General features: G+C 45.1%; 1 protein-coding gene across 1 annotated transcript in view; it reads right to left on the reverse strand.

The window, feature by feature from the left end:
* cfap77 (cilia and flagella associated protein 77) overlaps positions 1-25,881 on the reverse strand; it is a 226,351-nt gene that overhangs the window by 89,433 nt on the left and 111,037 nt on the right. The gene's annotated exons all lie outside the window — the stretch shown is intronic.

Below are 25,881 nucleotides of genomic sequence, written 5' to 3' on the forward strand. Positions count from 1 at the left end.
CGCTCCAACATGGAGGCATCCTCTGACCATCTTTTCAAAACTTTAATTAAAAATTGGTTCCTGCAGACTGGCCTCCAGTGTGAGGGTGGGTGGATCGGGGAGCCCTTTACAGGGCGCATGTGGCTGCTCCCGTACCCAGGCAGGCACATAGGGAGAGCCTCCAGGCCTGTCTGGAGAGCTATAAGATTATATCAATGGAGTCCTCAAGGGCTGAGGTAGTACTTGTCTCAGTGATGTCAATCTTCTGGCAGGGCCTGTAGCTAGTGCCATGTCTCATGCCTACTGGGCCCAGATCAGAAGCTTTCTTCTGTGCCAGCATTGGAGGGGGATGAATTTATACAGCTACATTGTCGCTATCATGAGAAACAGCAACATCTGCAACCAATCCTCATAGCCTATTTGTACTGGGCCTAGGCTGTGTGAGTTCAGGCCAAATAATCCTAATTGAGTCCTGGGAGCCTTGAACCAACATGCTTTTCAAAGCATCTATGGTAGCAGTGGTTGCTGTTACTCTGGAAGCAATAATTGCTCTTGGGACCTCCTCATAACATTTTAATGTTGCAGAAATCAGCTGGACTATCATACTCATTATGGTATTGCTCATGCTGTTGTTGATGTGACATGTAAATCCTTTAACTTATCGACTATCTGCAACATATGAGGAGGCTGTCTCCATTGCCTCCACATGAAATCTATTAGTTGGGTCTAATGGGTGGGCAGAAGTCCCATCCCACCATTAAGTCCAAATGTGCATGTCCCCCATTCTTTTGGTCTGGCCTCTTTTGCAAGTTTTTTCTCCCCCTCTGTTCCTCCAGAACATCAGTTGCCTGAGCCTTACATTCTGGAACTCCCTTCTAAAATCTCTCCACTTTGATGCCTTTGTTCCAAACATTTAAAAAAACTATCCGACTGTGACTTTGGTCACTACTCCTAATTTTTTCCATTACAGTTTAACCTTTATTTCAGCCTCTGATGCTGTTACTGGAAATTAATTGTTCACCATTACATTATATGTCAATTTATACAGACATACTGTAGATGGACTTTAGACAATTGTAGACAAATGCTCATATAGAATGGTACAAAGGTATTCTTTGCTCCCCAGTGACTAAGTCAGAACATACAAATGATTTTTATATAAGTAAGGCTTTCCACTGGCAGTGTGAACACCCTTTACATGACAATTCCATGTAGATGCTTTTTAATTTCATGTTTTGATTTTTGTTATTGTTGGTATTTAACCATGTGTAACAGAACTGAAAAAATAGATTTCTTGAGTATAAATGTATGAGTTATATGAAGTATTCAAGGATTTTATCACAAAGCTTTGAGATTTAGATCATGCAAATATAAACCACCTTTTCACATGTATGGTTATAAGAGGAAAGCTCCAGGTAAAACGATGCAGAAACATTATTTTATTACGGTTCTAGGTTTTGTTTGCAATTATTATGTGTCAGTCAGGTGGCTTGAGGAGCTTCTGGCATCTATTCTACTGAAACCAGTGGCCAAGGTTCAAAGGAAGACAGCCAAGCTCAGTTTGGGCCCCATGGCAGAAGAGTCTACCTCTGTTAACCTTTGCTGGCTGAGGATGATGGAGCTTGATGTCAGAACTAATTATCATTTGGCTTGCATTATGTGCCCTGTTATTGTATTTTGAGGCTTATACTCCTCTCACATATTCATTCACCCTGGTGACTTCCATCCACTTGCATCTCACCAGGAGTTCAGTGTGATAAAAGCAAAGGCCCACCCCCCCGTCTGGAGGCAAAGTTTTATATTATACAGTACCCTGTATATATAAATGCTAATGTGACTAAACTCTAATATTCCTGGTTTATCGTTACATTGAACAATATAAGTTATACATGTACATTTTCCTCCTTAATTATATATCTAATTAGTCACTATCAATAGTAAACCGCAAAAAGAGGTAATATATTTTGGCAAGTACTGTATATTTAGCTCAGTTTGCAAAGGAAATATATTGTGCCAAGTTTTGATAATCTTCCCTCTTAGAAAATGAGACTATATCCACTTACTGTGAACTTGGCTCCTATTCAGTGCTCCTAACCTCAACAGGTACAGAATCATTAGAATTTTCCATGTTATTTGTTTTCTCCTTTTTCCCCTCTAAACACTGTAGCCCTGGCAGGAAGGACAGGTAAGCACACTTCCAGGCTTTTGCCAATGGCATTCTGCAACTACCAACGAGTAGGTATGAGAGCAGCCCTAGACGCCTCCCTGTGGTGAACACCTGGCTTATGCTTGACGTATCCCCCAACAACACTGATAATAGCTTTATGGAGAATTACAGGAGCCAATCCATGTCCTTCAATTCTCCAACACATTGTATTGCAGCTGTAGCGCTCTGCCTCATCATGTCACATAGGGCAGGATTTTACATCTCACGGGCGGGCGCCGCCCGAACCAATTGGGCATAAAATAGTGCGCGATGATGTTGGGCGAGCATCCCGACGTCCTCGTGCACTCGCATGATATTTTGGTCGGCGGGGGAACGCGAGAGTTGGCAGCACGCCTGCCGACAATTAAGAGGCCTATTAAAGCCCTTAATCAAATAATTTAAATCTATTTTTTGCTGCTTACTGTTAGCGGGCAGGCGAATCAGCCAGGCGGTCTTTTGATATTTTAGCAAACCTCATCCATGTGCAGGGTGAAGTTTCCACAATTAAATAAAAAATAAATAAAAAATTTTGGGCAGAATTTTTATTCTGCTGATGTTATTGGTAAGTCCCATGTCAGGACATTTTTTTTCAGATTTTAAAAATCTTTGATTTTAAATAAATGTTTGATTTTAAAATTGTTCAGTTCCCTGAGGCAGCCTTCAGGCTCTGCCTTCAGGGAGCTTTCGGTACGTACTCCCCCACGCATGCACAGACTTTTGCGCTCGCACTCCTCCCACCCCCACCCCGGCAGCGCTGACGTTCTCAGAGCGTGAAATCGCGGTCAGGGGCCGATCGCGGGTGGCAGACCGTTTCCTGGCCACTCCCGGGCCCATCCACCACGCCTGCCCGATGACCCGAAAATCCCACACATGGATTTTTTTATCTTTCCATAATATAATTTCTACTTTAAAATAATCAGATGTCTTTACTTACTCTTCTTCTTGGTTTTACAACAATAATGCTAGATTATAGGCGGAATTTTAACCACGGCACACCGTTCCCAAAGGTGGAACCAGAAGTGGGTGCTACTTCCGCTTCTGCAGGTTCTCATGCTATTCCAATTAAAAGTTAAAGTGCCAGTGACATGCATGGGAGACATGTGCTTTTTATTGGTGAAATTCCCAGGCCATAAAAGAGCCTCTTGATCAAACAGCATCATGGCCACAACTTTCCAGCCCAGCTCCAGTGCTATTAACATAAGATGTATTGAGAACATAAAGATGGCACAGGTGTTTTTCAAATTTAAACTTCATTTCTAAAAATTTCACATTACATTGGTTTCACTTTATTTATGTATGCATTGTCATTATTTGTTGAGACTAGCTTAGTCAGAGAGCTAAATGAATTGGCACGCCTCATGGTTGGCACGCATTGATGGTTAGAGGGGAGTAAGGAACATTTCTTTATTGTGGAAGAAACAATATTGTGTTTTTCCATTCACTCTTTATTGAATGTTCATGTTCCTTTCCAGTGTTGTATTCACCAATCTGTGGGAAGTGGCTGAACTTGCAGGCTCAGCTGACCCTCCCTTCTATGCATTGTAAAGGAGCTTGTCCAAAATCACTCTGCGCAGGAATAATTGAAATGTAGATGAACTCAAAGCCCTGTAAGGACTCTACCACCCAACACCCTGAGATGTGCGGGTCTCTTTCTAACAGCACTGTGTGCGTATTAACACCACATGGACTGCAGCAGTTCAAGGAGGCTGCTCACCACCACCTTCTCAAGGGCAACTGGGCCTAGCCAATAATGCCCACATCCTATGAACGAATAAACAAAAAAAATGTGGATAGTACTGACCCCGCCCTTTAGATCCCTCATTTTCTTACCTTGACTGACTGTCTCCAACCATACCCCCATACCCCCACCATACCCAGAACACCAGGCCCTTCCCACTTCACTCCTTCATGCCGATGACCCCAACCTCTGCCCTTCCTTCGTCCACTCCTCCATGCTCAATTCCCACTCCACACTCCCCCTACCCCTGATTCATCCTTGCTGGTCCAAAGCCTCCATGCAAGCTTCCATTCTCCTGTTCCCCTCCCTTGTGCCGCAGAATTCAACAAGTAAAACCGCTTGCCTCAGACACAATTGCACAAAGTGAACTGTTGTACGCCATCTTTAAACAAACAAGAGCCAGGTTCCATGGGCAGAACTTGTCAGGCGGGCTCAGCGGGGGTGAGAGGGGGCAATCGGGAAGCTGACCGCTGCCCGCGATTGAGGCCGCTGTCTGTGCGGGTGGGGGGGTGGAGTGCGAGTGGGGTGAGCGTGAACTTCTCGCGTGCATGCAAGTGCGTACTTGATAATCTCCCTGAGGCACAGAGCTCCCTCAGGGAGATGAAGAGTTTTTTAAAAAATAAAGAACTGAAAAATGTTATGAAACATGTCCCCTCATGTGACTCTGTCATGTTATTAATTAAATTTTAAAATTTTAATTTTATTTTTACTAGCTTTAGGAAATCTCATCCCGCCCATGGATGAGGTTCCCTAAAAAGTGCAAAGGCCGCTTGGCCTTTACGCCTGCCCACCAACCGTAACGTTGGATGGGCAGTGAAAAATTTCTTTTAATAACCTGGTTAATGGCCCGACGTCAACGCACATCATTTTATGCTCAAGCGGGTTGGACGCACGCTCGCCTGCCGAGCTAAAAGTTTTGCCCCATGAGATTCTCATGCACCACTGACTTAATCTTAAGCATAGGACATAATTACTAAAGGTTTTACTGTAATGAGCATTCATGGAATGCAAATATATTATGTGTAGGAACACGCCACAGGACATTGTGACACCTGACCTGCCACAAACACGCCAATGACTTAATCTCTAAATTTGAACTTGCTGTCGGGAAAGCGAAATTTTGGCTCCTGTTCAACCAAGTCGCCCCACATTTCCCACTCTTGCAGGCCCCATAAAATTTTCTAGTTATACTTGTTTTCATCTTTAGCAAGAAATCTTACGTCCATTTACAAAATAGGTATTCACAAACATTGCACTGCCCCTTACAGTTTTCACACTTTTAAGTTCTGGTGACTTTTCCAAACTTTGTTGGATCAGTCTCATTCTGAACAGATCCAGACTTCTCTGTCCTTAGAAACAAAGGGTGGGATCCCTGAGCAATGTAAGACTATTGAAGTATACTAATGCACATTGATAAACTTCAAGCAATAATAAAATTAACAATAATTACTAAAATTATGCAACATGTAGACCACAATAGAGAAAAAGATATGTAATGTAGAAAAAGGTAATGTAACAACATAATAAGATGCATTGCCACCCCATACCAGGTCACAAGAAATAACTGATGGGAGGTCTGAAGCAATGAGAAATTGACCAGATGGGAATTCTGAAAAAGTAACATTTTACCCCTAATAAATAACCTACCATTCTTCTTCAATTGTTTGAACTTCCAAACTACAAAGTATACTATAATTGTATGAAAATATTGGACACAAGTATTTGGAAACCTACATTTTCTGGCTAGAGTATTGCAGTACCAAAGTACTTGACCTCTTGGGCAGACAGATCAAGTCAGCCATGTTTGAAAAAACATAATCAGCTGGATTTTCATCCTAGAGATAGGTAGTAGAAATTGGGAAATTTCTCACTCGGTGCATGCATCTCAGGAGAAAGTGCCTGCAAAGGCAGGATTTTTGCTTCGGGGGAGGGGGGGTGGTGCGTGGAGTGCTGGGGGGCACATATGAACAGAGTCCGGCCAGCTGCCCCCAGAGACAATTTGGAGGCAGTCACAGAGGCTGCTGAGTGCTGAGGAGGGTCATTTAACCTGCCTGCCTCGGTGCTCTGGGACTTTGTCCCAACTGTTTTATTTAATATTAGGCCCTCTAGCTCTCACTTCTCACACACTCTCACCCTCCACACACTTCCCATGTCCTGACCATGCCAAATCATGCCCCTCTACCCACCCCTGGCTTGTTATACCCTCTATGCCAATCTATAGCATTTCCATGCCCCATTTACCCAGCATACACTGGGCAGAATTTTGAGGTTGTCGGGTGGGCGCGGTGGGTGCGCCCATGAACGGCTGGGAAATGGTCCTCCACCCACGATGGGCCCCGACTGCGATTTCATACTGGTGGGCCAATTAAGGCCCGCCGAGCGTGAAACGTGGCTCTTCGCTGGTTGGCAAGTAGTGGGTAGGGGGGGGGGCGGGTGCGGGAACCTATCAGCCATCGGGTCCAATGGTGACCCAGCGGCCAGTTTAAAAGTGACCCAGGCAGCCCCTGGAAGGCTGCCATGGAAGGACGTCTCCTCTGCGTTCCCAAACTGAAGTGACGAAGTAAAGTGTGGCTGGACACGGCAGGTGGGAGGGCAGGTCGTGTGGGCAGTTGCCCCCCCCCCCACTGCTCTTCCAACAAGTGCCTTGCCATCCTCCTGGAGGAGGTGGCTGCCAGCCAGGAGGGACACCATCGTCCCCAGAGATGGGAGGAGGAGGCCACCTCACCAAGAGAGCATGGGAGGAGGTGGCAGCAATGGTGAGCAGCCATGGTGTGGTGCGGCGCACATGGGTGCAGTGCTGGAAGCACTTCAGTGACCTGCTGCACTCAGGAAGGGTAAGTACCGTGTTGACATGGGTTAGTGTGCAGGTGTTAAGGTGTGGCCATCCCCCCATGGACCTCAGGGGTGCTAGAGTCTGAGTGCCAAATGTTAATGAAGCCGGAGCTGGCCAAGGGGGTGAGCCCTGGCTGCTTGGACTGAGTGCCTTGCGGCTTGAGGGCCACGACTCGAATGTGCCCTGTGAGGTGTTCCTCAGCTGGGGTTGGCCAGGCTGCAATGGCACTGCAGGTACAGAGTGGACTAATTAATGCTCCTCTGTTCTTTTCGGAGAAGACAAGCCATAACCAGGCTGAGAGGGCAGCCCAACCTCCTGCTACTCAGCAGGTTCGAGCAAGGTGCCCTGGATCTCGAGAGCTGGCATGATCCCCATGCAACTGGGCATGGAGAGGCGGGGTGCCAGATGAAGGTAAGAGCGCAGTGCACAGAGATGAGAGTTTCGGATTGTGCAATCATTCTAGTGCAGTGTCTTCATTGATGTGAGCCTCGGACCTGGAGTCCCCATTGATCATTGGAAGATGATGGCACCGTGATACAGATCTCCATTGTCTCACCAGGATACCTGGCATGCACAGTGACAGTGTGATGACTTTAATTAATGACATGTCCTTGTTCTCCCTTTTTAGGTTCACCAGCAGGCGTTAGCTCTGCGGACCCCGAAGGTCCATCCCTGACACTGGAGGACAACCGAGCTTCTGTTGCACCTGCATCACACCCGGTCTCTGAAGAAGGCACCCGTGCAGATACCAGCACCTCGGTGGACATTAGTTCGGCGACTAGTATCTCGGTGCACACTGGTGAGGGCACTTCATACTTGCTTGAGGTCCAGGCGGAGGCAGAGAGTGCCCAAGGTGCTGGCAGTCAGAGGACTGCTGGGGACCAGAATGATGCTCATTCGAAGGCTGATGATGAGCCTCTGGCGTTGTACATTAGGCAGCAGATGCTGGATGTCCAGAGAGATGTGCGGGAGGATCTGGCGACGATCCATGAGGGTATGAGTGCCATGGTATCCATTACGGAGGAGTACATGCGGAGCACTACATTGACCCTCATGGCTGAGTGCGCTGCCTCCTCCATTGAGAGAGTGGTGACTTTCATTGAGAGGCAGCTCCAGAGATAGAATCAGGGGTTCCTACGGTTGCGCTCGGACTTGCAATTCCTCACACTGGCATTGAGCTCAGGTGGTCAGTGCCAGTGTGGGAGATGGATGAGGCATCCAGTATCCCAGCTAGGTGCCCGTCCATCAATGTTGAGCAGGGAGGTCCAGAGCGTCCTCACTTTGGTGAACAAGCTGCTTGTCATCTCTGCGGGCTCCTCTCAGGGTGCTCTGGGTGATGGCAGCAGCTCCTCCGCCCCTCTGCCAGTGACCATCTCATCTGATGACGCTGTGATGACTCCAGCCGTGGCACTGGCTGCACCCTCCCAGGCAGGGCCAGGACAGGCTCCACTGGCCAGAGGACAACTGCCAAGGTCATCAAGGGCAACAAGACAGCAAAATCAGCAGGCTCTCTCTGATGCTGGTGCTGGCGAGGGGGTCACCAAGATGTAGCACTCGCAAGCATAAGTTAAAGGCACCATGAGCATAAGAGGGACATGGCTGATTTTATGTTCATTTATGTTTACTTTACCTATACTGGTTTGGGAATGAAGACCAAAGAAGTTTATGTAAATAGTTTGGAATTGTCAAAATGGTATATATGTTGTTTTTGTTGTCATGGCCTGAGTGTGCTTCACCTTTTTATTTTATTTGTGCAGGGTACGCCAGTATGTAATGCTAGATGTAAGTGACTCTGAACTTTATTGCACAGGCACTGTGTTCATTGTGTCCAAATGAAAGGTTCCTTTCAGACATCCGGGATGGAGGTGGCAGCCCTGGCATGTGGTTGAAGCTGATCTTTGGTAGCCCAGCTGAAGAAGCATTGGATCAAGGCGTCCCTGGTGTCCCTGCCTCCCTGGAGGTCACCGAGGTCTGCCTCCATGCCCTCAGGGCTCTCCTCACCGTGCTCCTCTTCTGACTCACTACTTTTCTCATCATCTGTGGCCTGTGCAGCTGAGTCAAGATCCTCTTCCTCCTGTGGGTCCCCCCTTGCCAGTGCCAGATTGTGGAGAGCGCAGCATGCAACCACAATCAGTGACACCCGCTCTGGGGGGTGTTGTAGTGCACCCCCTGAATAGTCCAGGCATCAGAAATGCATCTTGAGAAGGCCTATGGCCCTCTCTACCACCGCCCCTATGGGCAAAAGAACATTAAAAAATAGGAACAGGAGTAAACCATTCGGCCCCTGGAGGCATAACTCATATTATAACGCTTCTCTGCCTCTATTCTTGGGTGGCGGAGAGGTGTCATGAGCCACTTCTTCAACGGATAGCCCTTGTCACCCAGCAGCCATCCAGCCAGTCAGGCACTGAAGAGCCTTGGCACCTGGGAGTGTCTGAGGATGTAAGCGTCAAGGGAGCTGCCAAGGTACCTTGCACAGACTTGCAGAATTTGCATCCTGTGGTCACAAACTATCTGCACGTTCATGGAGTGGAAGCCCTTCCTGTTGATGAAGGCACCTGGCTGACCTGCTGGACCCTTGATGGCCACATGTGTGCTGTCGATGGCATCCTGGATCTGGGGGAACCCAGCAATCGCTGCAAAGTCTCTGGCTTGTTCAGCCTGGCTGGCCTCGTCTGTAGGGTAAAGAATAAAGGACAGTACCCACCTGAACAGAGCTTCTGTCACCAGCTTGACGCAACTGTGGACAGCTAATTGGGACACTCCACAAAGATCCCCCACTGACCCCTGGAAAGAGCTGGAGGCACAGAAGTTGAGGGCCGCTGTGACTTTCAGAGTCACTGGCATGGGGTGTCCACCCACACAGTCAGAGCTGATCTCAGGCCCAACCACCTGACAAATGGAGGTCATGATCTCCCTTGAGAGGTGGAGCCTCCTTTGGCATTGCACCTCAGACATATTGAGGTAGCTGCATCAACGCCTGTAAACCTTGGCAGCAGGACAGTGGTGTCTTCTGCGGCCCCTTACGCCTTGGACTTCTTGCTGGGCCCCTTGTGCCTGCGCCTCTCCTCCCACAGGTCTCTCCCCTGGAAGCCGCATTGGGACACTTGGCCTCCTCTCCTTTCTGCCCCTCTCTACCTCCTCAAGAGGAGGTGCCATCAGCAGAGGCCATAATCCTCATTACCAGGGTAACGGAAGGTTCTCTGATACCTGGAAGGGTCCACTCAGTCTGAATTCTCTGGGGGCCTTGCAGATACCAAGGAGCCCTGAAATGAAGCCTGGAAATGCTAACAATGAAGCCCCGAACAGAGATGAAGCTGCCAAGAACCAATAAGTCACCAGCAGCAAACTATCTACTAAAGCTCCTCACTAGTCACACTGGCGATGCTGCTGACTCTTTTTATCCCACCCTTGGATGAGGTTTTTGAAAATGTCGGCTGGCTGCCTACCTGTTTTGCCCATGTGATGAGCGCGAAATTGCACAGGCAATGAAAAATCATGTCAATTGGCTTCTTAATGGCCTTAAGTGGCCTGTTATTTAATGGTGAGCACAGCTCCAGCACCTGCGTACGACCGCTGAGCGAAATATTGTGCAAGTGCGCAATGACATTGGAATGCTTGCCCAACATCATTGCATGCTATTTTATGTCCGATTGGGTCGGGCACATGCCCACCTGTAGGACATAAAATTCTGCCCACTCTGTACAGAACCAAAATACCCTAATGTAACAATGGCATGCATGAAAAGCTTTTAAAAAAGTAATTCATTCATAACTTTCTTAACAAAATTTTTTTATTAGTCCTATAAAAGTGTCAATCATTTAGATCTGTAAAATATCATCCACAGAAACTACAAGCACTTGACACCTCTATCTTGTGTAAATAAGCATTGTGCAATTGACAAAATAGATCTAAGAGAAAGAGCTGTAAATCAAGCAATGTTTTCTCTTGGCCTCAGCTGTTTCAACAGAATAATGGATGTCTGACATCTCAGCTAAGCATCATTATGCATTACACAACATTAAGAGGTTTCAAGTCTGTAGAATAAAGGGTGATACTGATCTAATGACTGAAGTAACAGTGATGAAATATCACATGACTAAGAGACAGATCTGGCGGGATACAGAAGTACAAACTTGTGTAGAGCATTGAGATATATGTGTATATAGATCTATAAATAAACAAGAATGATTTTTGCAGATAACAGTCTATGGTAGCATTCTTAGGGTAATAGACAAACACTGAAAAATAATCTAGACACTGAACCCAAGATGAAACATGGTGGCAGCTGGTGGTTTCTGTCGACTGTTTATTTGCACCATCCAAAACATGGTGGCAGCAGACAGAGCGTAAAGGCCCAAGAAAACCTCAAACTGAAGACTGCAGACCTGAAAGACCTACAAATCCTTGGAAAAAGGGCAAGAAGAAAAAAGATTGAAGACTCACCTGGGAACAGAGCATTGTGTGTGCTGCATATGCAAGCAGACATACAGGCCCAGAGTCCAGACAGCAGTGATCCTGATCAAACAGCCAAACTACTGAAGTAGCAACAGATCCAGATTTTAGGGTAAGCATGGAGTCTATATTGCCATTCCCTGAACCATTCAGAAGTGCTGATGGTTCGCAACAGGCTCAGCACTGGGACAATTGGAAGAAGAGATTCTCCAGATACAGAACAGTTTTAGGTTTGCATAAGAAGGAACAACAGAAGAACCAGGTCAGTTCTTTACGCAGTAGGGGCTGTACCGGGTGATGTTATTGTAAGACAGGTTTTGCAGTTTTGAGCTCATATGAGGAGGACCTCCAGGCATTCAATTCCTACTTCAGTGTTTGAAAAAATTTGATCATTGAGCAAACGAAATTTAATAAGAGGAGGCAAAAGCCGGGCAAATCCATGGATTCATTTATAAGTGACCTGTACAGAATCACGGAGAATTACGACTATGGGGTCCTCAGAGATGAATTAATACACCATCGTATAGTGATTGGGGTCCAAGATGAAACCCTATCAGATCTTTTGCAAATGAGGGAAGATTTAATTCTCACAAAGGCAGTACAAATAGCATGACAGACCAAGCTTAGGAAGCTAAACAGAGGGGTTGTTCGTGGGAAAGTGATGACTCTTGGAAAAAAATGAGTGAAGCCATCCAATATGTCCAACAAAAAAGAGAAAGGGTAGTGAAGTTAAAGCCTGCGCAATTGGGAAAAAGCGTGCCAACCACCATCTTGAGATGCTCTTGGTGTGTCTGGAAAACCCGACACCAGCAGGAAGAATGACCAGCAGGGGGAGCTGAATGCCACAACTGTGGGAAGTTAGGACATTTTAAAATAGCCTGCAGTTGCAAAGTTTCTATAGTTCAGAGGAAGAGAGAGAAAATAACAACGAAATCAAATAAAATCCAAGAAGTGAAAGAGAAAAAAGCAAATAACCTTCTTAGGAGAAGTTAAGGAAACAGAAAATAATTATTGGAGCATAAAATCCGAAGTTGATGGTCGCCCCACAGAAAACAAGCTAGATACAGGGCAAAAACAAAAATAGCTGGAAAAACTCAGCAGGTCTGACAGCATCTGCCAAGAGGAACACAGTTAATGTTTCGAGTCCGAATGACTCTTCATCAGAACAGTCATTCGGACTCGAAACGTTAACTGTGTTCCTCTCGGCAGATGCTGTCAGACCTGCTAAGTTTTTCCAGCTATTTTTGTTTTTGTTTCAGATTTCCAGCATCCGCAGTATTTTGCTTTTATCTAGATACAGGGCAGGTGTTTCAATATTATCTGGTGAAGTTAAATGGCTTAAAAATATTACATTACAGCCATCATCCCTCCAGTTGGAAGGTCCAGGAGGAACAACGCTAAAAGTAATAGGCCAACACTTGGCAAGAGTAAGATATAGGGATGAAGAAATTGTGGAATCCCTGTACGTGATAAAGAAGCAGGAATCATCATTACTGAGCAGAAAAGAACACTTGCAGTTGAGGCTCATTTACAAGGTTGATGAAATCGCCGATGAGCCATCTAATGAGGCATTCAGGAATGAATTTCCATCCCTATTTTCAGGCTTAGGAAAGCTGAAAACAGAATATCACATAACCCACGTGCAGTTGCTAAGCCGATACTTCTCTTCACAACAATGAAGGTCCCTCACCCACTCTTAGACAAAATCAAGAGTGAGATTGAATAAACGTTACAACAAGGGGTTATCCCTCCAATAACTGTATTGACAAAGTGGTGTTCTGGAATGGTCACAGTAGCAAAGTCTAATGGTTCAATTAGAATCTGTGTGGACTTGACTCAATTAAATAAGTCAGTAGAGTGCAAAATCCATCCGATAGCAACAGTGGTTGAAAGTCTCACCAATTAGCAAAAAGCACCCTCTTCACAAAATTGGATACTAATGGCAGCTTTTGGCAATTGTCTCTGGACAAAGAATACAGATTGCTAACTATTTTATCACCCCATTTGGTCGTTATTGTTTTAACAGTTTACCATTCAGAATTGCTTCTGCACCTGAGGTAACTCAAAGAACAATGTCTCAGACCCTGGGAGGCATGGAAGGAGTAATATGCCATATGGATGACATTCTCATTGAGGGAAGAACATGACCATCAAGTGGGAGCAGTCCTCAAAGTCCTACAGGAAGCAGGTTTCACATTAAATGACAAATGTGAATTTATAAAGCCTATAATCAAATTCTTATGGCACATTGTGCAAGCTTTAGGAATTATGGTTGAACCGCAAAAAACTAAGATCAATAGAGAGTTTCCACAGCCCAAAGACTTCATAGAATGACAAAGATACCTTGGGATGGTCAACCAAGTAGGCAAGTTCCTACCAACTTTAGCAAAAATCAATGTACTGTTATGAAAGCTGTTGAGACAAGGTCAACGGGATTGCTGGAACGTGGGCCAGCAAAATGCTTTTGACAAGATCAAAAATCCCTTAATATCACCAGAAATTCTAGTGTAGTACATTCCAGAGTGGCCAACAATTGTAGCAATGGGCACACCATCTATAGCTTGGGTGCAGTGCTCTTTCAAGTTCAATAACTTGGACAAAGAAGATTAGTTTATCATGCCTCAAGATCTTTCATGGACACAGAGAAGAGGTATACAACCATTCAAAAAGAAATATTAACTGCCACATGGGCCTGTGAGAAGTTCTTTGATTATGTCAAGGGATTAAGGCTTAAAATTGAAACTGACTACAAACTTTTGGTTACTCTTCTTAACCTAAATGAAATTTCAAAAATGCCACCTAAAATTCAGCTCATGAGACTCTTGAGATACGATTCAGTTACTGAGTACATTCAAGGGAAGTACGAGACAACATCAGATGCATTATCAAGAAGACCAGTGGGAGCAGTCCAGCTGGAACATTTAAATTTTATTGAGGAAGTGGAAGCATATACTTCACTCATTACCAAATACTTACCAGCCACTGAGAAGAGATTATAATAAATTAAGCAAGCGCAGCAGCAGAATGACGATAATGTGGGAAAATGTGAAGTTGTTCACTTTGGCAGGAAGAACAGAAAAGCAGAGTATTACTTAAATGGAGAACGGCTGCAGAATTCAGAGATGCAGAGGGATATAGGTGTACTAGTACATGAGTCATAAAAAGTTAGTATGCAGGTACAGCAAGTAATTAAGAAGCTAATAGAATGCTATCCTTTATTACGAGAGGGATTGAACATAAAAGTAAGGATATTATGCTTCAGTTATACAGGGCATTCGTGAGACTGCACCTCGAATACTGTGTGCAGTTTTGATCTCCTTATTTAAGGGAGGATGCATTGGAGGTGGTTCAAAGGAGGTTTACTAGACTGATACCTGGAATCAGTGGGTTGTCTTATGAGGAAAGGTTGGTCAGACTTGTCTTGTTTCCACTGGAGTTTAGAAGAGTGAGGGGTGATTTGATTGAAGTATACAAGATCCTGAACGGCCTTGACCAGGTAGACGTAGAAAGGATGTTTCCTCTTGTGGGTGAGTTCAGGACTAGGGGGCACTGTTTTAAAATTAGGGGTCACCCTTTTATGACAGAGATGAGGAGAATTTTTTTCTCTCAGAGGGTTGTGCGACTTTGGAATTCTGCCTTAGAAGATGGTGGAGGCAGGGTCATTGAATATTTTTAAGGCAGAGGTAGATAGATTCTTGTTAGTCAAGGGAATCAAAGGTTATCGGGGTTAGATGGGGATGTGGAAATCGAAACGCAAGAAGATCAGCCATAATCTTATTGAATGGTGGAGCAGGCTCGCGGGGCCGAATAGTCTTCTCCTGTTCCTATTTCTTATGTTCTTAAGATGAGTGCACCAAAATAAAATGGCCAGAATACATTCCAAATAATCCTGTACTTCATCAATATTTTGAGCAATGCAAACATCTCACAATCATCGACAATTGCTTAGTTTTTAATGACAGGCTAGTCATCCCTAAAACACTTTGACTCGATATTCTTCACAAAATCCATCAAGGTCATTTGGGAATAGCAAAATGCAAAGCAAGAGTCCAACAGTCAGTTTGCAGTCAGGCATCAATCACTCCATCACAAATTGCCTTATGTGTGTAGTGCATAGTCAGCAGTAGAGTGAACCACTTGCACCATTTACTTTTCCTTCGAGGCCATGGCAGTGCCTGGAAATGCATTTATTTGACTTTAAAGACAGCATTTTCATCATCATCATTGACTACTACTCCAGGTGGTTTAAAGTGAGTAGACTGCATGGTACCACAGCGTAGGCAGTCATTACATCACCTAGAAGAATCTTCACAACACATGGCATCCTGGATGTTGTGGTCTCAGACAACGGTCCTCAGTTTGCTAATGAGCTATTCCACAACTTTGCATAGGAATATGGTTTCATACATGTGACTAGTTTGCCTATATATCCTCAATTGAGCAGAGAAGCAGAATGGAGAGATCGAACAATCAAGTAACTGATGAAAAAGAACGAAAATAATAACTTAGTCCTTCTTAATTACAGAGCTGTACTGCTAAAAAGCAGGTTCTCACCATTAGAACTATTGATGGGAAGACGGCTGTGAACACAACTTCCAGCTCTATAACAAACACTACAACCTAACATTGTCTTCATGATAATGATGAGAAAGTTAGGAAGTGTGAGGAGCAACAAAGAGACAAGGAAGCTCGTAATTTCAACTTCAGGCACAGAGCATGACACTTAGAAGTACTACAGCACAGGGAGAAAGAGTGGATCAGCAGAAAGAAAGCATTGTAATAGAAAGAGCGTCACAGCTTACAGAATTAAAACAGACCGGGGAAATATCAGAAGGAACTGAAGAACGTTGATATCATTGGAAACCAATGGAACCTTGGACATACTATTTAGAAACAGATGGAGACAAGGAACCAGAAACAAATAGAAACTCTACAATCACCCAAGTGGAAGAGACTGCTATCGAATGATGGGAAAGTGCAGTTTGTCCTCAACCTCGAAATTAAATCTGGACCAGATCCGGGTGATTGGTCAAGGCACCACAGAGACTAACCCTGTTAAGTTTGAGACTTTGGGGGAGATGTAGGTGGATGTATGTAAATGGGATAACGACTTAAGGAGAGATGTAGAGTAAAAGGTTAACGTCAGGAGCACCTGGTACTCGTGTAACTACAGATGTAACTATGATGGAATGTCACGTGACTGAAAGACTTCGTTCTGATGGGAAGCAGAAGTACAACTTTGTGTAGAGTACTGAGAGGTATATAGATCTGTAAATAAACAAGAATGTTTTTTGCAGATAGCAATCCATGGTAGCATTCTTAGGATAACAGGGAAACCCTAAAGAAACCCCATTTAGACCCCAAACCCAAGACAAAATGAAGTGCTTGTAGTTTCTGCTATTGATATTTTAAATGTCTGGATGATTGACACTTTTATGAGCTGTAGCAAAAGCAATCTTAAGAAAGACATGAATGAATGACATTTTTTAAAGCTTTTCCAACACGCTACTGGTACTATAGGATTCATTGTTTCTGTCTAGAGGGTATACTGGGTGAATGAGCATGGAAGTGCCATAGGTTGGCATGGAGGGTGTAAGGGGCCATTGGGGAAGGGTGAAGAGGCATAGGTTGGCATGGAGGAATGGGTAAGACTTTTTGAACTTACCTTTTGGAAGGTTCCCTCATCTAGACTATGGTTCATGACACTTCGGAGGGGCCGTGAACCAGAAGTCCTTGAAAAGCTGCTCCAACTCCATGAAAATTGTGGGGAGTAGGAGATGCCTATCCCTGCAACAGAGCCAGGCAGGTTGGGAGTACAGAGTGGGGGCTCATGACCCGCACCAGCCCGCACTCTTCTCTCGTGCTGATGTAAGTTTGGGACGGCAGGATTGGAGCCAGGAATCCTGGAATTAGGTCTTTGATAGCCCTAGCTGAAGGAAATTTCTACATCTTTTCATACAAAATACCTAGTTTGTTGTAGAATCTTCAGAAAATGCCTGCAAAAAATTTATACCAATGCATCTTTCTGTGGGTTTTCTGCAAATCTACAGCATCGCTGTCTTTCATTGCTTCTAACATTCGTGTATCTGATGATATGAATATCCACTCTGTGCAATAATCTAACGTCAGTCTCCATCATAGTTCTTATTCCAGTATAGCTCCATTGAGTCACTGTGTGCAATTAGATAATTAGTCTCTTTCAGGGGGTTGCTGATGGTCCCCATACCTTAATCAGGATGTTTTGTCCCCTAAACTAAAATTTTGTGAGAATGAGTGAACTAGATGTTGTGCTTCCTTAGGCTGTCTTGGTTATCCTAATTATTTATACATTGCTGAGTTTTTTAATATACATTTTGACACGGACAAATCTATGGGCCTGAACTTCCTCAGAGTGCAATCAGCGTCAGATTACCACTCTGCCCAATTACTTACCTTAATTTTTCTGCGATCCTATCTTACCTGACCATCCGACTCTGCCCGGATGAGATCCAGGCAGTGCAGCATGTTCCCGATGCCCACATCAAAGTGAAGGAAGCCACACCTTTTTTATGCACCATGAACCAGGTAAGTTTAAAGGTTCAGGAAAATTTAAAGGTCCTTGGCAGCCAAGGGAGAAAGTAAGTGTCTAAAGTAAGTGGATAGGATTTGGGGGGTGCGGGGCTCAGAGGTCAGGGGGAGAGAAAAATCGGAGGTTGGGAGGGGGGTGGAATCTGAGGTGGCGGCAAAATCGGAGGTCGGGGGAATCGGAGGTCATGGGGTCGGAGGTCAGGGGGAGGGATCAGAAGTTGGGGGAGGAGTGGAGGTTGGGGGAGTTTGGGGGGGATTGGAGGGGGAAATCAGAATATTGGAGGTCAGGGGGGATATAGGAGCGCTGGAGGGTAAAAAACACTTGACACATTGGAGGGGCTGTGAACCAGAAGTCCTTGAAAAGCTGCTCCAGCTCCATGAAAATTGTGGGGAGTAGGAGATGCTTATCCCTGCAACAGAGCCAGGCAGGTTGGGAGTGCAGATTGGGGGCTCATGATCCACACCAGCCCGCACCCTTCTACCGTGCTGATATAAATTTGGGACAGCAGGACTGGAGCCAGGAATCCTGGAATTGGGGGAAGGTCAGAGGTCATGGGAGGATCAGAGGCTGGGAGGGAATTCGAGGATCGGAGAGAGGGATCAGAGGGCAGGGGGAGAATCAGAGGATTGGGGAGAGGGGAAATCGGAGGATTGAGGAGGGGGGAAATCGGAGGTCGGGGTGGGGGAATCGGAGGTCAGGGTGGGGGACTGGAGGTCAGATTGGGGTATTGGAGGTCAGGGTGGGGGATCGGAGATCGGGATGGGGGATCGGAGATTGGGGGGGAGGGATCGGAGGTCGGGGGAGGGATCAGAGTTTAGTGGGTGTTGGAGGATCGGAGAGGGGCCATCGGAGTTCGGGGGATATTGGAGGTCAGAGGGGGATCGGAGGATGGGTGGTATCAGAGAGGGGGCATCAGAGTTTGGAGGGTGTTTCGGGGGGGGAATCAGAGGATTGGAGATGGGGGAAATCGGAGGTCAGGGAGGATTGGAGGTCGGGGGGATCTGAGATTGAGGGGAGGGGGGCATCAGAGTTCAGAGGGTGTTTCAGATATTTTATGCAACAATTCTTTTTAACTAAAATGTCCTTTTACAAAAAAGCATAAACATTAAACACAAACGTGACATCTCCTCCCCCTTTAGCCAGGAACAAATCGGTCAGGAGGTTTGCAGATTCGCTTTGGTCTAGAGAGGAGTGTTGGCTTAGGAATCTCAGTTTGTTTGCTTAGAAATGGAAGGTTCTGCTGTTCCACTTGTTATGTTCAGGTGCTACAGGTTTGTCAGTTGAGCCAAGTTAGGTTTCACCAACTAGAGCAGATGTTTCCCAGAATTCTTCCACTGTGACTGGAGATCTCTGGAAATTTGGTTCCTTGGATTTGGCTTCTCTAATCTGGTTAGTGTGTCTCTTCCAGGTTGCACAGGAAGATTCAACATCACAGGTCAGTGGTCCTCAACACATGATGATTCTTCCCAGGAGCCACTCTGGTGTCCCACAGTAATTTCGGACCCAAACAGACTGATCCAGATTAAAATCATGAGCTGGTTTACTTGTGTCATGTGAGCTTTTCTGATCACGTTGCCTTGAACCAATCTTTCCTTTCAAATCCGGACACAGTAAATCCATTCTGGTATGCAGTCGTCTTCCAAACATCAGTTCAACAGGAGATATGGCTGTTGTTGAATGTGGAATATTATGATACATCATCAAAAAGTTCTTCAGCTTCAACTTCCAATCTGTTTATGTCCTCCCCTTCAATATGGCCGTTTTGAATGTCTGGACAAAGCGCTCCACTTCACCATTTGAGGCTGGGTGGTAAGGCAAAATGAGAATGTGCTTGATCCTATTGTTTTTCAGGAATGTTTGAAATTCACATGATGTGAACTGTGTGCTATTGTCAGACACAATCTGCTCCGGCAATCCAAAAGTAGTGAACACTACTCCAGAGAGCACCAATGGTCTTTGCTGAAGTAGTTGACTTCATGGGAATAACGAGTCCACTTTGTGTGGGCATCCAACACAATCAGGAATGCATGCATGAGAAGTGGTCCGGCAAAGTCCACATTAAGTCTCTGCCATGGGTGATCAGACCAAGCCCACAGATGAAATGGGGCAGGTGCAGGAGAAGACTTCATTTCTTGGCATGGAAGACAATCACTGACCATTCCTTCAATGTCTTTATCCAGGTGTAGCCACCAAACATGTGACGAGCTAATGCTTTTAATTTGATGATTCACATGTGACTGAGGTGAAGTTCTTCTAACACTCGTGTTTGGAATTTTGGAGGAATACCAACTCTGATTCCTCATAACAAACAACTGTCTTGCAGTCAACTCAAATCTACGCATGTAGTAAGGTTTAAGCTCAGTAGTCACTTCTTGATGTACACACCATCCCTTCTATATGTACAGGTAAACGTTGGAAAGCACAGCATCCCTCTGCGTTTCAAGTCGAATTTGATCCACTTTAACAGGTAACGTCTATCTGGTTCACAATGAAAGCAGTGACTTCACTTCGGATTGTGGAGCTGTGATGTAACGGAAGTCTGGAAAGTGCGTACACATTTCTATGATTCTCAGTAGAGCGAAACATAATTTTGTGCTGGTAAGTAGATAAGATCAGTACCCACCTTTGTAGCTGTGCAACGTCAAGTGTCGGGGTTTGTGACTTCAGGCTAAGCAACCAGTTCAAAGGCTTGTGGTCTGCAATTAACGTGAATTTACACCCATACAAATATTGGTGGAACTTCTTGACTCCATAGATTAGTCCAAGAGCTTCCTTCTCAATTTGGGCATAATTTTGTTCTGCCTTGGACATTGTGCATGAGGCGTATGCAATGGGCCTTTCACTGCAATCAGGAAATGTGTGAGAGATGACAGCTCCAACACCATATCCAGATGCAACACAAGCCAGGCTGACAGGTAAATTTTCATTGAAATGTGCCAGGACTTTAGCAGAAGTCAGCTCTTGCCTGAGTTCCTTGAAACTTCCCTGACCGGCTTGTGACCAATCCCATTTTGCATTCTTCTGCAGCAGATTATTCAGTGGTGCTGCCTTGGTAGCCAAACTGGAAATGAACTGCTGCAGTCATTCACAAGTCCCAAAAGCGAACCAAGCTCCTTAACATTTTTGGGCTATGGTGCATTCACCACTGCCTCCACCTTTCTGGGTGAGGTTGAGAGGCCAGTTTCGTCGATCACATATCCCAGGTATTCCACTGAGGGCTTCAGGAATGAGCATTTGGATTTCTTACAGCGGATGCCATATTTTTCCAGTCATGCAGGACCCTGCCTAGGTTCTCTAACTGAGTTGGGAGCTTTTTCCCAGTGATAAGCATGTTGTCTTGGAAGCAGATTACCCCAGGGAGGCCCTGCAGTATTTTGTCCATGGCCTGCTGGAATAAGGCTGGTGATGAAGCAATTCCAAATGGTAGTTTGTATTGATATAGACCTCTGTGTGCACTGATGGTTGTATATTCACTCAGCTGTATTTGCACAAATACCTTTGATAGGTCAAGCTTTGTGAATAATTCACCTCCATTCAGAGCGGCGAACAGGTCCTCAATTTTCGGTAGCGGGTGCTGATGCACTTCCAGGAAAGATTAATGGTGATTTTATAGTCACCACATATTTTGATAGACACGTCATCCTTCACTACTGGGACTATTAGAGCTGCCCACTCTGCATAATCAACTTCCTCAATGTCCCAAGAATCTAAAGCCCTCCCCTCCTGCGTCATCTTTCCTGCCATGCATTCATCTGCTTTATCCTCCTATTTTTGTACTCACTCGCAAACATAAAACAATATGGTTTTAGTTCTCAATAATAATTCTGGAATAGAGGGAGTAAAGGAAGACACAAAATATTACATGCAGAAGTATAATGGTTGAGCATCTTAGCTTGTATTGGGAATCTAATCCTCTACCAGTGTGTCATTATGCATATTTAAAACAAATACATTGGGAGTAATCCGGAGATTACTGCTTTTGAGGTCCTGCTTGTTAACTTCCTACCTAACTCCCTAAATACTGACTGCAGACCCACATCTCTCTTTCTGCCTATGTCATTCGTACCAATTTGCACCACAACTGTTGGCTGTTCATCCTTCTCCCTCAGGGTTCTTAGTAGCTGTTCAGTGACATCCTTGACCCTGGCACCAGGGAGGTGACATACCATGCTGGATTCACCTCGGCAGCTTCAGAAACACCTATTATCCTAACTATTGAATCATCAATCACTATTGGTTTTTCAGTCTTCCTTGCACTCCCTTGTACAGCTGAGCCATCTGTGGTGCCATGGACTTGGCTCTGGCTACACCCCCCAGACGAACTATCACTCTCATCAGTATTCAGAATTGAATATTGGGCAGAAAATGGAATGCACACAGGGGACTCCTACATTACCTGCCTGTTTCTACTTGACTGTCTGGTGGTCAACTATTCCTTTTCTTCCTGCATACCCTTAAGCTGCGGAGTGACCACATCTATAAACATGCTATCCACAAAGCTCTCAACCTCATGGATGCAGAGCTGTGACACCAGCTGCTGCTCAAGTTCTGAAACCCAGAGCTCAAGCTGCTGCAACTGATGACACTTCCTGCATAAATGGTTAGCCAGGACATGGGAAGCGTCCTGAAGTTCCCACATAGCATAGGAAATGCACTCTGGAGGTTGGAGCAGCCCTGCTATGAGTTAATAACCTTGTTACTGCTAATAAACTTTCACCAACACTAATGAACCTTACTAATACTGATAACCCTACTAATACTTAACACACCTTACAAGTAGTAATAAACCATACTTTAAAAATGAAAGGTAAGACTCACCAATTGCTCATGTGCTGCTTGTTTTTAACATTTTTTTTTTATTATGCCAGTTGTTTAAACTTAGTCCCTAAGAACAATAGCTCACCTTTTTCTTACTTCCCTTCTACTTGCATCTTTTAATTAGTTATAAAATAGCTAGGATTATTTAAAAATTTATGTTTTTCTAATTTCCAGCTATTTACAGGCACTCCCTAATAGCAGTTACTCACCAACCAATCAACTTACGGCTTTCCTGTGATGTCACTTTAATTTTCTCCCCCCCAAACTCAGTCAGAGTGTGCCAGCTACTGAAGATGAAGGTGAGTTCCTTTGTAAGTTCCTAGCAAGTCCGCCACTCTGCTGCCACCCCTCCTGACTGTCTCCAGGTGAATGAAGGCCCCGAGCTTGGGTCTTGATTTATTCCTTCCTTAGTAGGTCCCAAGTAGACGCCTCTCTGCCACCACTGTAGGTTAGTACGGAAGCGTGAATTCGGAAAATGCCGAGAAACAAGGCGTAATTTTTAATAATATAGTCAATGCAAGATTCTGACCTATGGGGGGAAAGAAATGCCAAGCTGTTGTAAAAGCTTGGGTCAGGGAGAATTCTGACCTTTGGCTGACTGGAAGATGGATAAGCATTTTCATCTATAATAAAACAATAGCAAAGGTAAAGAACTGCATTATGTTAACAATGTTAGCTAAAGTGTCTCCTACTGAATAAACAAAAACATCATACATGAGGGACATGTAAGTTAACAATACAGTAAAGGACAATAATGAAATATGGCAAACTAATCAGGTCAATGATAAAATAATAGTAAACTAATCAGGTTGGCCAAGATGAGGTTTCACCCTACTCAAGGGTAAACTAATCAGTCGCCTAATACAGGACGAGGCTAGACCCAAAAATGGTATAAGAAGAAGAGTCTTGTGACACTCAACACACAACCAAGAGAAGATAGACTGGTCAACAAGAATGCAGCAGCCACAAGAAAAGTGCAGGAGACAGTGCTCTAAACAACTGGAGAGTCTGGAGCTGGTGTCCACAAGAACAGATTGTGAGCACCACCTTGCTAAGTATCATTTTATTGTACTACTTGTGCTCCTACTTAATAAATTTACTACTGCTTATACCAAATGCCTTGTACCCGGAGTGGTCAGTGACTAGACAGAACTAAAAGTCCCAAACATTAACTTGAACTTACAAGCGGTGTCGAAATCCAGGAACAGGCTAGCAAAAAATGAGGCGGCTGTGATAAGCAGAGTAAGTGCAGGGAGAACAGTTTGGCCACCAGTAATTCATGAGGGGAAAACCTCTCATTGACAGTGGGAGGGAGTCAGTTTTTACTGTTCGGATAGTGTCTCTTAAATGTCCAAAATGCCCATAAAGACAAATCTAAAGGGGAGCCTATGGCAAGAATTCCAGGCTAATTGGTTGCCTCGAAGGGCAGCCAGGTCGCCTTGGATGACATGGTGAGGTTTATTGGGGACCAGGTAGCAGTAAAAAGGTGGAAAGTGGTCAAAGCAATGAAGCTTGTCACCTACGCCACGATAAATTGCACTCGAAAAAAGAGTGAGGACCAGGTTGATATTCTCACTGAGAAGTGCCAACAGCAGCAGGTACTCCCCTGAGGTTGAAGTACTCCTGCGTAAACCTTTGCAAGGTCTTTGCGAGGTCTAAACATGACTGTGGATGTACGAGTACAGAGATTCAGATTAATGGGCTTCCCATAAGTCTTGTAAGCAGTACCCAATTCTGCGAGAAAGCATTCCATGTTAGCTTACTTGATTGGCACTCCACCCACAAACATTCACATCTTCCACCACCAACCTACAGTGGCAGCAGTGTGTATCATCTACAAGGTGCACTGCAGCAACTCAACAAGCCTCCTTAGACAGCACCTTCCAAACCCATGACCACTACCATCCAGAAGGACAAGTGCAGCAGACACATTGGAACACCACCACCTGGGAGTTCCTATTAAAGACACTCACCATCCTGACTTGGAAGTATATCACCGTTCCTTCACTGTCGCTGGGTCAAAATCCTGGAACTCCCTTCCTAAAAGCACTATGGGTGTACTTACAGCACATGGACTGCAGTGGTTCAAGAAGGCGGCTCACTACCACCTTCTCAAAGGCAATTAGGGATGGGCAATAAATGCTGGCCTAGCCAGCGTCATCCACATCCCATGAATGAATAAAAAAAAACAAAGGCAATCCCCACCAGTGCCCCCTCCCCCACCTGCAGTTGGAACAGAACCCCACTTCTCCACAACCTTTACCCGAGGCACAGAACATCTATGTTGATGGCTCTACGTATCATGTGGGAGGAGTGTGAAAATTGGTGTGCAATCATTGATCCTCGAAATGCGGATCAATGCATTTGTCCCAGCAAACAGAGCTGATAGCAGGCATCCTAGCTGCCTACCACACTGGAGTTGAACCCATCAATGTTTGGACTGATAGTGGATATGTGTGCAATGCTGTTTTCGCTCTGCCCTTGTACCGTAAGAATGGTTTCTGGTCGTCAGATGGAAAACCTTTGGTCCACTCAACCCACTTGGCCAAGTTATGGGATGTACTGAAGAAACGGTCGGCCCCTTACCACATTGGGAAAGTAGTGGCCCACAGAAAAGACTCCTCACCACACACCCTGACAGACATCACTGCAAAAAGGATCACCCTTGAAGGACTCCTCCCAAAATGGATCTTTAATGCTCACTCCAAATCAGTATGAGCTACCACTAAGATCAAGACTTTGGGCCCTCCAGAGATACAGCAGGAGTTTTCACCGTATGACACTGTTATCAGGTTGCACGAACAATGTTGCCCCTTCCTTAACCTATGGCGGGGGTCCATTCAACTAATATACCACATTTGGAATACTGTGTACAGATTTGGTCTCTTTATTTGAAAAAAGGGGCAGGATTTTTGTTCGGCGGGCCCTGGAGTGGCCGGGGAACGGACCCTTGAATGCAATTGGCCCCTGGCTGTGATTCCACACTGGCTGGCCAATTAACAGCCAGCCAGCGTGAAAGCCGTGCTGAAAGGCTCAGCGCTGCCGGGGTGGGGGGCGGGAGGAGGGAGAGTGCTGAAGTCAGCACAGGCGCAGAGGAGCGCAGAATGAAAGCTCCCTGGAGGCAGAGAGTTGCCTCAGGGAGCTGAAGAATTTAAATGCAAATAATAAAGATTATAAAAGCTGGGAAAAAATGCCCATGCATCAGAATCAGTCACCGGAACTTATGGATGATGAAAGTTCTGTCCAAACATTTTTATTCTTTGAAAATTAATATCAGAAACCGC

Source organism: Cetorhinus maximus, chromosome 10, assembly GCF_964194155.1.
Source record: "Cetorhinus maximus chromosome 10, sCetMax3.hap1.1, whole genome shotgun sequence".
NCBI lineage: Eukaryota > Metazoa > Chordata > Chondrichthyes > Lamniformes > Cetorhinidae > Cetorhinus > Cetorhinus maximus.